Genomic DNA, 13,292 nt, shown 5'->3' on the forward strand with positions numbered 1-13,292 from the left:
CTTCCTTCCTTCCTTCCTTCCTTCCTTCTTTCCTTCCTTCGTTCTTTCCTTCCTTCCTTCTTTCTTTCTTTTTTTTTGACAGGGCCTTACTCTGTCTCCCAGGCTGGAGTGCAATTGCAATGGCTCAATCAGCTCACTGCAGCCTGGGCTCAAGCAATCATTCCTCAGCCTTCTGAGTAGCTGGGACCACAGGCACTTGCCACCACACCTGGTTAACATTTTTATTTGTTGTAGAGACAGGGGTCTTGTTATGTTGCCCAGGCTGGTCTCGAACTCCTGGCCTCAAACAAGCCTCCCAACTTGGCCTCCTTCCCAAAGGGCATGGATTGCAGACATGAACCCCCGCACTTGGCCTACTCTGCAGGTATTTTAATAAGTAAAACCAATTTATAGCTATGAGTATTCTTTGTATCCCTGAACTACAGGTAGAGCAAAAATACTCATGACTAACTCCTGTAGTGTACTAAAGCCAACTCATACCAGATTATATGAGGTGATTGCCACATTTTGAGAATTTTGGGGAGCCTGTTTCTAAACACAGATATTATTAAAAATTAAATTATAGAAACTTACAACTAAATAACATTAAAAACATGGGAAAGAAATGCTCAGAACTCATAATTTTTAATTATTTTCCTACCATTTACTGTTGCTTAGTGCTTTTGGTTATTAATGTCTATTTTACCTGCATAGTGGAAACCCTATATAATGGTGTGCTTTGGCCCAATCTTCCCAATATCTCTTACATGGACATCAATTGATGTCTTAAAATAAACCACGGTGGGTATATTTACAACACAAAAATCAACTACAATTTATGTCTCCTATCCCCAGTTCTAGCTGTCTCTTGCTAAACATCAACACATCACTGATAACTCTGAATGTAAGGAAATGTAGCTTAATGGCTCACAATGCAGGCCTCCAAATTTGTGTGTTCTTGTTCATTTTTCTTTAAACTTGTAGTGGCATCAGTTTCTTCATCTGTAAAATGGTTTACAAGTCTCTTGGCAGCACTTAACACTGTGTCTCTACTGGAACATAAAGTGACCGATGAATGCTAATTGTAATCGCTATCAACCATGAGAGGCAGAAATTAATTACAGAATGGACTGTGTTGGAGTTAGTTTTATGTTCAAGAGATTCAGCAAAATAGACAAATTATATTTTTTCAAAATTTGATTTTTTTTACATATAATTATGTCTCAGCATCCAAATTAGAGGCAGAACCTAGTTGCATGCTGAGAAAATTATGGAAAGTAGTGTTTTCATATTTATAGAAGGCTAACATTTGCTTTCCTAATATTGAATTCTTTATTTCTTTCATAGTTATTTTTTACTTTGATAAATACTTTGTGTAAATATAATTTCATCAAATATTCAGCATGATCCAGTGGAAACATTTTGTCATTGGGAAGAACTAAAATTTGATATCGATTCTGTCCCAGCTTACTGCATCTACCAAGTCAAACTGTTTAAGTAATCTGGCCTCCATTTTCCTTATATTTTCATTGAATAAGTTTGGATTAGCAGCTGAATAATTTTTTTTGAATAAAATCTTCTGTAGAAACTTACTACATTTAGTTCGGATAGTGCTTAAGATGATGGACAAGATACATGTACCTACTTTCTCTCTCTCTCTGAAAATCTCAGAAAAGGATATAAAAATGTAAGTATGCATGAAAAGTAATGGAAAATATAAAAGCAACATCAGCACATTAGAAATTTAGAGAAATATTATAAAGTAGAAAACATACAGGGACAATAATCCGATCAGAGAATAACATAGCCAAAAACATGCAGAAGCCAACTGTACAGATAGGAACGCAAAGCTCATGGTAAATAAGTGCAGTGAACAGAATGTTCAACAATAAATTCTGCAAAAATTCACTGGAAACCCCATTTTAAACAAATGTATCCTTCTGAGAGTGCTTGCAGCTTAATGGTTAAGGCTTAAGCTCTGAGCATTATTCATTCATTCATTCATTTATTCTGGTCTTTTTTGAGAGTTGTTTTTTTTTTTTTTTCTTTTTAAGAGGAAGTCTAAGTTTAGTAATTGTTTCAGGCATCTTCCTTGTCTCTGGCATACATCCTGTAATGATTCTAAAAGGGAAGGTCTGTGGGCAGCGAATATTCCGTGTCCTTGCATGTCTGACACTATCTTATTTCTCATTCAGATTTGGATAACACTTTTGTTATATCCAGACTCAAAGTCATTTTTCCTCAAAACACCGAGGACATTGTTCCCTTGTCTTTGTGCATCTGGGCTGTCAGTAAGAAATATGATGTATCAGTCTGATTCTTACCCACTTGTAGCTACCTTTTTCTCCCTCTTTCTGGAAGATTATAGGATTTTCTACTTTTCTTGATTTTAGTTCTTACTATTATTTTTCTATCGGTGGGACTTTTTATCCCGTTGAGCTCTCAGCACTAGTTTCAGTATGAGGGCTCAGTTTGCTTTCTTCCATCTGTCATACTACCATATTATCTACTATTTCTTTAAATATTGTTTCTCCTCCATTTGTTTTATTCTTTCCTTGTAGAATGTCTCTTCAGTACGTGTCAGAATTCCCTTATGTAATTTCCATATCTCTTAACTTTAATTTTAGACAATTTTATTGTTAAATATAACATATAAGAAAAAGTAAGAAGAACTCATGTCCTTGCTTTTTTTTAGTTCTGCTACCCATGTGTGCATTCCTAAACGGGATAGCTTAATTTTTCCTCTTTCTGTACTTTATATAAATAGAAACAAATGGAATATATCATTTTGTTTTTTCCTTTATTTACTTAATAATATGTTGTAAGATTCATCCATATTGTTGTGTGTTCACCTTCATTTATTTGCATTGCTTTATAGCCTACCATTGTGGGCTACAATTTACTGTTGACTGGCTTCTGTGTGGTTTTTAGTTTGGGATGACAAGCAACGCTGCTTGTATCATGCACAAGAGTATTCACACCTCTAGATCAGTAATTCTCAAACTCTAGCATATAAGAATCACCAGAAGGACTTAACTCATTGCTAGGCCCTGCCCTCACAATTTCTGTTTAAGTAGCTCATAGATTTTTAAATATCTCTAACATGGCAACTGTATCATCTGTGGATAATGGCATTTGGATATTTTTTCATCATTTACACATTTTTTCTCTTTGTTGGACTAACTTCAATATTCAGTAAAATGTTAAATAGAAATGATTATTGCAGACACTCTAGTCTTGTTGCTGTGTTCTTGTGTTTCCATTCATTTATTTGTACTGCTTTACAGCAATGTCATATAATGAAACAAAATGAATGTTTCACCAGTAAGTATGATGATTACCATAGTGTGTTCGTTTATACATTTTGTTTTAGGCTAAGAAAGTAAATTTTACTTCTGATTTTTAACTAATTATTTTTTAAACTATGAATTGATAATTGATTTTTTCTAACTATTTTTCACCTATTAATACAATGATTTTTATCTGGTAATCTATTAAAGCAGTGGAAAATGTTTGCTGATCTTTTAATGTTGAACTCGTCTTCATAATCAAATTTGTACACACACGTACAAATACACAATTTAGATTTAGCTGACTATTGTATTGCTCAAAGAAATGCATAGAAACTCATGAATAAAAAAAAATTGGCCAACGGTTACTTCTTCAAATGTTATCTTTGATAGGTTTTTGTATCAAGGATATGCAGGTAAAATAAACATTAGTTGAGGAAAGTGCTCTGTGTTTCTATTCTTAGGAAAACTATGAAACTCCGAGTAAGATTGGAAATATGCTTTCCTTAATGCTTGGTTGATTTCACTAAAGAGTAACTTTAGGGTGTGTGTGTGCACATCTGTGTATGTGCTTATGTACAAAAATTTTATGCTGACATTTTAATTATTATAAATTTCAAGCATACCAAGTTGAAAATTCTTACAGTGACTACCCTTCTACCACTTAAAATATTACTGTACTTGTTGTATTATGTATTTTTAAACGCTTTTGAACTATTTAAGTTTTCTAATTTTCTAGAGTTAGATTTGGTAAATTGTAGGTTTTTGATTTTATTCAAATCTTCAAAAGTTTTGTAAAACCTTTTTTATGACAATGTTTTATTATCTGTTAAATATATACAAAATCTGTAATATCTACAGTAATATTTGATTTTTAAATTTTTCTTGTGGCTTTTATTTCCACTCTTTCTCTCTTCCTTTTTTTTCTTTCTGTCTTTCCTTATCTTTCCCAGTCTCTCCAGAATTTTCTTAATTTTGATATTTGTTTAGAAGTACTAATGTTTGGCATTGTTAATCTTTTTCTACTGTGTATGTATTTTATTTCATTGCTTTATTATGTTATCGTTATTATCATCTTTCCTTAGCTCTTTTTTGAACTTACTTTGCACATCTTTTTCTAATGTATGAAGATAAATGCTGAGCTCATTTTTATCAACCATTCTACTTTTCTTTCATATGTATTTAAGTCTATGGGTTATCTTTTATGTACTGCTTTACCTGCACTAAACAATTTTGAATAGCATTTATTATAATTCACTTCAAATTATTTCCTATTATCTATTATCATCTCTTCCTAGACACATTGTTTCTATGGTTTAAGTTGGACACTTAATCCCTAAATCCATATGTAAAGGGCATTTGGAGGTGGAGCCTTTGGAAGGTAATTAGGATTAGATAAGGTCATAAGATGGGGTTTCTTTTGTCTGTTTTATTTTCTTTCTTTTTTTTTTTTTTTTGAGATGGAGTCTCGCTCTGTCGCCAGGCTAGAGCATAGTGGCGCAATCTCGGCTCACTGCAACCTCAACCTCCTGAGATCAAGTGATTCTCCTGCCTCAGCCTCCCAAGTAGCTGGGACTACAGGCACCCGCCACCACACCCAGCTAATTTTTGTATTTTTAGTGGAGACGGGGTTTCACCACGTTGACCAGGATGCTCTCCATCTCTTGACCTCGTGATCCACCCTCCTTGGCCTCCCAAAGTGCTGGGATTACAGGCGTGAGCCACTGTGCCTGGCCCTTCTTTTGTATTTGTTGAGATAATTTATGTAAATTTCAGAGTGTAAAGCCACCATGATAACATTGGTAACTCCAGTGCCATATGAAAACTAGAAAACTGATGTTGATACAGTTCGTAAAGTTACTTCTATGCCTTCTTATCCCAGATGTTGATTAGTGTAACCACCCTTGCAATCAAGATACAGAAACTGTCCATCAAGGAATGAAAAAGCACTTCATTACTGATCCCAGTGTTTACTGATACCACAGTGTGTATGTGTGTAATAGATGGGGAGCTTAATTCCAGGCTGGGTTGAATATCCTCCCTTCCCTCTTTGCCTTTTATGATCACCTTGAAGAAAGAAGGTAGGTACCACATAACTGTAAGATAAACATAAAAATCTGAGCTGTCTACTTGGCCTTTACTAGTGGAGTTTGGGATGCAGTCCATGGAATTTGGTTAAAGCAGGGCAATTACTATATAAAGTTTTCTGTCCTTGTTACGGTTTTTCTTTTCCTGGACCTTTGGCTAGAGAGAACAGACTTTTTCTTGGGGCTTTGTTTGCACCCTTTTGCGTTTGCAGGTTTCCATGTGCTACAGCAGGTAGTCTGGGATATATTCAACCAAAATAATAATAGTAATAATAATCTGCATTCTTTTCTTCACCTTTCAGGGTGTTCTCATGTTTGTTTTACATATCATGTCCCTAGTTTTTAGCTGGACTTAGTAGAAAGAATAAAGTTCATCCACTCTATTTTTTCCTGGAACTGAAAGTCCACATACATTTGTTTATAAAATGTATTTCTTATGTTAACCAGGTAAATAAGCCCAGAAAGAAAAAAATAATAAAAAGCATGCTTGTTAGGAAAAAATAAAGAAAGAATGAAAACTACCCATCCACAGACAACATGATTATCTATGTAGAAAATCCCAACGAATCTATAAAGAAATGAATTCCTAGAACTAGTCGGTTTAGCTAGTTCTCAAGTACAAGGTCAATACATGAAAACCGATCTTATCTTTATGCACTACCTATGTAAAATTAGAATCTAAAAATTACTTGAAAATGAAATATCACACAATTTTATATAAATACAATAACCTCCAAAAAATGTGTAGTTAAACTTCTCACAAAACATGTATGCTATCTGGATGCTGAAAATTACAAAATGCCTATGAAAGAAACAAATGAATATCTAAATATAAGGAGCACTTTATCATTTTAATTGATTGGAGACTCAATTTGTTAAAGATACTAATTCTTTTCAAAATGTTTTATGGATTTGATGTAATATCTATCAAAATTTAAGCAAATTTTTTTCAGATATAGACAAGCTGATTCTAAATTTATAAGGAAAGGCAAAAGAACTAGAATAGCTAAATGAATTCAGAAAGATAAGAATAAAGTTGAAGGAATCATACTGCCCATTTTAAGACTTACTAAAAATCTGCAGTAATCAAGTCAGTGTTGTGAAAAGAAAATAAATCTTGGGGCCCCAAAATCACTAAGCTAAAGGGCAAAGTCAAGTTCAAGCTGGGAACTGCATAGGGTAAACCTGCCTTTAATTCTATTCCAAGTCATCCCTCTGCTCACTGAGATAAATGCTTATCTGATTGCCTACTTTGGAAAGGCAAATTGGAAACTCAAAAGAATGCAACCGTTTGTCCCTTATCTACCTATGACTTGAAAGCCCCCTCCCCACTTCAAGTAGTCCCACCTTTCCGGACTGAACCAACGTTCATCTTAGATGTATTGATTGATGTCTCATGTCTTAAGGATTACATCTTAAACCTTAAGTCTTGTTATGGTTTTTCGTTTCCTGTTAAACTCTTTGGCTAGAGAGTTTAACAAAAAGGTTTAACAAAAAGGTTTAAAACCAAGCTGTGCTCAGAACACCTTGGACACATGTTGTCAGGATCTCCTGAGGCTGTGTCCCGGGTGTGAATCCTTAACTTTGGCAAAATAAACTTCATACATTGACTGAGATCTCTCTCAGATATTCGGGGTTCACAGTGTGGTGTTGGTGAAGGCATAAACATATAGATAAAAGAAAGACAATAGTGATTAAAGGAAAAGCCACACAAATGTGACTGATTAATCTGACGAAGTTAAAAAAGCCATTCAATGAATAAATAATAAAGGCTTTTCAACAAATGGTATTGGAACAATAGACATCCATAGGCAAAAGGAATGAATCTCACTCTAAACTTTACACCTTATAGAGAAATTATATCAAAAAATATAAAAGAAATTAATTCAAAAATCTAAAAGTAAATTGCAAAAATGTAAAGTGTTTGGAAGGGACATGGGAGAATATCTATGTGACCTTGAGTTTGGTTGATGAGTTCTTAGACATAAAATCAAGACCATAATTCATAAAAGATTAAAATGGTCAATTGAACTTCACCAATTTTTCTAAACTATTGCACTATGAAAGACTCTGATAAAAAATTTAAATGGCAAGGCACAGAATGAAAGAAAATATTTTTATTTTACTTATGCACCAAGAATTGAAATTTACTGTATATAAAGAATATTCAAAACTCAACAATAAGAAAATACGCAATCCAATTTAAAAATTAGCAAAAAATATGAGCAGCCACTTTGGCAAAGAAGAAATAAGATTAACAAAGAAGAGGTTCAACATTAATAGTCATTAGATAAATGCAAAATGAAACCATGATGATATTCCATTGTACACCCATTAGAATGGTTTACATTTAAAAAGCAAAACAAAACAAAAAACTAAAAATATAAAGTGCTGTCAAAGATGCAGAACAATTGTAGCTCTCAAAACATGGCTGACAGGAATGCAAAATGGTACAATCTTTCTGGAAAGCTTTGGTAGTTTCCTAGACTGGCAAATGTATAATTACCATATGACCCAGCAATCCATCTTCTGGATATCTACCCTAAGAGTTGAAAAATTATGTTTACAAAATAACCTCTACATAAATGTCCACTATTCATAATTGCCAAAAAGTAGAAACAATCCAAATGTCCTCCAAGGGCAGATAAACAAATTGTGGCTTGTGTATTCATACAATAGAATACTATTCAGCAAGGCGAAGAAATCTGCTTTTGAAATACATAAGACTTTGGATGAATCTTAAAAGCATTATACTGTGTAAAAGAAGTCAATCTCAAGACGTTACATACTATGTGATTCCATTTATATGTCATTCTTGAAAAGCCAAATCTGCAAGAACTCAGAAGCAGTCAGAGGTTGTCAGGAGTTATGAGAGATGGAACAGGGAAAGTTTGGAGGGAGATTAAACTGTTTTGTATTTCACTATGATGGTGATAACATTAATCCACATATGTACTAAACAAAAAACTGTGATGCCACAGGAGGAAAAAGTCAATTCTATTACAAGATGCTCTTTAAAAGTAATAAAATATTATTTCTTAATTCTCAAATACACTGGGATATTTTTAGTTATCTCTTTTTATTAGCTTAATTAAATTGCGATCAGGGGACATATTTTATAATGAAATCTGTTCATTAAAATCAACGGAGATATCCTTTATGGCCACTATATTATTAATAGTTTTAAATAATCTGTGTATATTGAAAAAAATGCCTATTTACAGATGTTAAATACAGGGATCTGGGTCTTTCATTAGATCAATTTTGTTACTTAGGTCGATCAATGAATGTCTTTATTGATTTTGTTGTTGTTGCCTCTCCTAACATTTACTGCGAAAGGTAGTATAATTTTGTATAATTATGTTCTTTTGTAAGTATTTTAGGCAATGCTATTAAGTGGCATACACAGGTAAAACTGTGCGGCTATGTGACATATGGAACCTTTTATAATTAGAGTAATCCTTTTGTATCTAGTTTTATAATTTAAAGTTTTTTGTATTAAAATATTTGCACTAGCATTATTTTATTAGGGTTTACATGGTATATATTTTTCTGTGTTTTTACTTTCAGCCATTCTATTTTAAATGACTTACATAAGTAGCATATATTTAGTTTTTTTTTTTTTTCAACCTGCTAATATTGTCATTTAACTGGAGAATTTAGGCCTTTCATATTCAATGTAAGTTTTAATATATTTAGACTTACATCTGCCTCTTTTGGTATTTGTTGATATACATATTCTAGCCTGCTTTTCTCTTGTTTTTTAACTTTTATGGCTGATTATTTTAATCATCTCATTTTCCTTTTCTTGTGTAGAATTTATGTATTTTATTCCTTTTGTTTTAGTGATGATCCTTGAAATTGCAATACACATAATTAAATTATCGAATGTACATATGCTTTGACCAGGAAATATTATTATCAAGAATTTATTTTCAGGATTAAAAACAGAGGTACAATAAAATCTTCATCACGATACTCTTCAATATGCTAAAAAATTGAAAAAAATTAAATATTCAACATCAGGTTGTTGGTTGTAAATAAAACTATGCAATAAAGTAATCTGCAGTCATTTAAAGTAATACTTCAAGAGAAAAATTAATGACATAACTACTTTCACAATACAGCATTAAGCAAAAAAGAAAAGGAAAAACCCAATAAAATATCATTGCATATGTATGGACATGCACATATATATATGTGAATATACTTGAGTATATATGTATTTGTCACAAAAAGATCATATAAAAATATTGCTAATAGTAATTATAGCATGGTGGTGAGATTATAAGCAAAAGCAAATTTATTTAGTTTATCAGTATTTCATATATTTCAAATGAAATTTTTGTATCAGCAGAAACATAGAACAATATTATGAGGAAATTCAGAACACAGTGTTTACAGTAAGAATTTAAATGAAAAAATTAATTCTAGTGTCTCTGCTATGATTATAGCAAACTAGAAATTGCATATACATATGAAAATATAATCTAAAGAATGTAGAAGAATTAAAACAGTTAATTTGATATAGTTTTCAATTGTGTAACCATTTTTTTTCAAAAACAATTGTTTTTTCTTTAAAAGATGAAAGCATAAACTTCACTGAGAGAGACTCTGATGCCAGGTCAAGCAATAGAAGAGGAAATTATATAGATCCAGTATAATTTGTGTTCAAATATAGTTTCTCACTGCACATATCCAGTTGTATCTGTCAGATACAAACTGTTATTGCTATCATTAGCCAACAAGTAAATCCCTGATAAATGAGCATGCCAGAGGGTGCCCCTTCAGTCATCTTTGGCACAGCCCTGCCATTAATCTAAGGAAAACTTTTCCTGTGATCTTGGAGCCTTACTCATATTTTGTGACCTTGAGCTATAGGCTCCGACATTGCACTAAGACCAAGGATTTGAGGGTTTCCTCACTGACTTTGACTTCAGGCCGACACACCGTTGCAAATTATTTCACCTGCCACCATGTAAGTTCCCTGTTATAAGCACACTCTCCTATACACACAAATGTAAACACACCCAAATTATTCTCAGAAGTAAAAAAATATATGGAAAGAAAATAGAAAGAAAAAATTCTTTGGGAAATAGATGTCACATGAAACAACTTTTTTCAGTTACTTTTGTGCTTTTGCTCATTGGTATGAGAGATGGTGGTGTGGAGGTAGACTACTTCTAACATTCTGGTTCGAGATCTGCTTGTTAAAATAATAATAATAAAAAGAGCTTACTCATGGATTTCTTGTTTATCCTCAGAATTACCAGTTCATTATTTAAAAGAAGTAAAAACGTTGTCCATCAGTGGACATTATTATCTATACATTACTTATCTGATTAAAAAAAAAATTAAGCTGGGAGGATGACGTCCCTGCAGCCCTGACCTCGGCAACTCCTCTTTCCCATGTCCCCTCTCTTCCCTATCAGGGAATCATCACCTATTTCTATGGGAATCGTACCATGGAAGATGGCAAACTGGCCCAGGACTTTCTGGACTCACAGAACCTCAGTGCCTACAACACCCGGCTCTTCAAAGAGTCGACAGAGAAGTGAAGCCCCACTACCAGGTGCGGCTGGCTTCCGTGCTCGCCACAGAGCCTTCCCTGGACTCCGACGTGACTTCCAAGCTGAAGAGCTACGAATTCCGGAAAGTCCTTTCCAGGTGACCCGGGGGAACTACGTGCCCATCCTCCAGAAGGTGGTGGAGCAGCTGGAGAAAGCCAAGGCGTATGCAATCAATAGCCACCAGGAGTAGATGCTGGCCCAGTACATAGAGAGCTTCACCCAGGAGTCCACAGAGGCCCACAAGAGGGGCTCCCGCTTCTGGATCCAGGACGAAGGCCCCATCGTGGAGCGTTATATCGGGTTCTTCCAGAGCTACCGTGACTCCTTTGGTTCCCGAGGAGAATTTGAAGGCTTCGTAGCTGTGGTGAATAAGGCCATGAGTGCCAAGTTTGAGCGGCTGGTGGCGAGGGCAGAGCAGCTGCTGAAGGAGTTGCTCTGGCCCCCAGCCTTTGAGAAAGACAAGTTCCTCACCCCCGACTTCACCTCCCTGGATGTTCTCACCTTCGCTGGCTCTGGCATCCCTGCCGGCATCAACATCTCCAACTACAGTGACCTGAGGCAGAAGGAAGGCTTTAAGAATGTGTCACTGGGGAAAGTGCTGGCTGTGGCCTGCGCCACGCAGTGGGAGAAGCTCACCATTTTGGAGGAGAATAACAAGGACCTGTACATCCTCTGGAAGGGGCCCTCCTTCGATGTGCAGTTGGACCTGCATGAGCTACTGGGCTATGGCAGCGGCAAGCTCTTCGTGCGGGATGAAAAAGGAGCATTCAGCTTTGACCAGGAGACAGTGATCAACCCAGAGACGGGAGAGCAGATTCAGAGCTGGTATGGAGCGGGAAGACCTGGGATTGCAAGTTCAGCTCCATCGCCTCCAGCTACGAAGAGTGCCGGGCTGAGAGCGTGGGCCTCTACCTCTGTCCCCACCCGCAAGTGCTGGAGACCTTTGGCTTTGAGGGCGCTGATGTGGAGGAGGTGATGTGCCTGTACTGGCTCAACATGGTTCGGGCTGGGCTGCTCGCTCTGGAGTTCTACACACGTGGGGCCTCCAACTGGCGGCAGGCCCGTATGCAGGCCCGGATTGTGATCCTGAGAGTCTTACTGGAGGCTGGCGAGGGACCTGGTACCATCACTCCCACCGCAGGCTCCGACGGGTGCCTGGATGCCTGCGTCCCTCCCGGCCGCAGCAAAATCCAGTCTGTGGGCAAGCCTGCCCTAGAGCGCTTCCTGCAGAGACTTCAGGTGCTGAAGTCCACAGGGAATGCAGCTGGAGGATGGGTCCTGTACGAGAGGTATGCGGCTGTCACTGATGTGCCCCCCCGAGGGCTTCCTCACCCTCAGGGACATGGTGCTGCTGCGTAAGGAATCTCGGAAGCTCATCGTTCAGCCCAATATTCGCCTTGAATACAAGGCTCAGACGTGCAGCTTCTGGAATACGAGGCCTCAGCTGCTGACCTCATCCGATCTTTCTCTGAGCGTTTCCCAGAGGATGGACCCGAGTTGGAGGAGATCCTCACACAACTGGCCACAGCTGATGCCCGATTCTGGAAGGGCCCCAGTGAGGCCCCATCTGGCCAGGCTTGTGGAAGATGTGTGTGGCCTCTCCCCCAACTCCATCAAACCAAGGCTGCAAGTGGCCCTCCATTCGTGTGTGTATTTAGGGGCTAGGGGAGGGGGAGGGGCAGGAGCTTGGACCTTGGTACTACCTCAGTTGAGGGTGGTGACACTAACCCCTTCCATTTGTCAGCACCTTCCAGATTGCCAAGTGCTTCCCCTCTGTTATCTCATTTCATATGCACTGCCATATGTGGAGTGAGCAAGACAGGGCTCACCATCCTGTCTACCAGATGAGGAAATGGCAGTTCTGAGAAGTCACTGGTCTAGATTCCACAGATGGCACGTGACAGCTAGGGTTCAAAATGTTCTCACCTAATCCAGTGCTCCTCACATATTAATTTTGTAACCAGACAAATAAATATTAGAGACAATCACCCAAAAAAGTTAAAAATAAATAAAAAAAGAAATACCTTCCTTGGTGAAAAGGCTCCAAGGGGATCCCAGTGATTTTCCATGTCCCAGTGTTCACTGATTTTTGTAATTCCCTCCCTGTGATGATTAGATTTATCTGTCTAGGCTATAGTGCCTCACTACTTAACCAAACATCAATCTAGATATTGCTATAAAGGTATTTTGTAGACATGGCTAACGTTTATAATTAGTTGACTTTGAGTAAAGGAGATTACTGTGGACAACATGAGTTGGTTTTGTTCAATCAGCTGAATGTGTTGAGAACAAAAAGCTGAGATGTCTCAGAGAAGAAAAAAATCCTACTTCAAGACTGAAGCTTCAACTTCTGCCTGAGTTTCCAG

The 13,292-nt window shown here is 36.6% G+C and overlaps 1 pseudogene across 1 annotated transcript; it reads left to right on the plus strand.

The window, feature by feature from the left end:
* The first annotated feature begins 334 nt into the window (after positions 1-334).
* LOC105515268 lies at positions 335-12,917 on the plus strand (annotated as a pseudogene). Its single transcript, XR_001002290.1, has 3 exons — positions 335-364; positions 10,789-12,572; positions 12,671-12,917. The product of XR_001002290.1 is annotated as a dipeptidyl peptidase 3-like (transcript).
* Positions 12,918-13,292: the final 375 nt, after the last annotated feature.

The sequence above is a fragment of the Colobus angolensis genome, unplaced genomic scaffold (assembly GCF_000951035.1).
Source record: "Colobus angolensis palliatus isolate OR3802 unplaced genomic scaffold, Cang.pa_1.0 Scaffold257, whole genome shotgun sequence".
Classification (NCBI taxonomy): Eukaryota; Metazoa; Chordata; class Mammalia; order Primates; family Cercopithecidae; genus Colobus; species Colobus angolensis.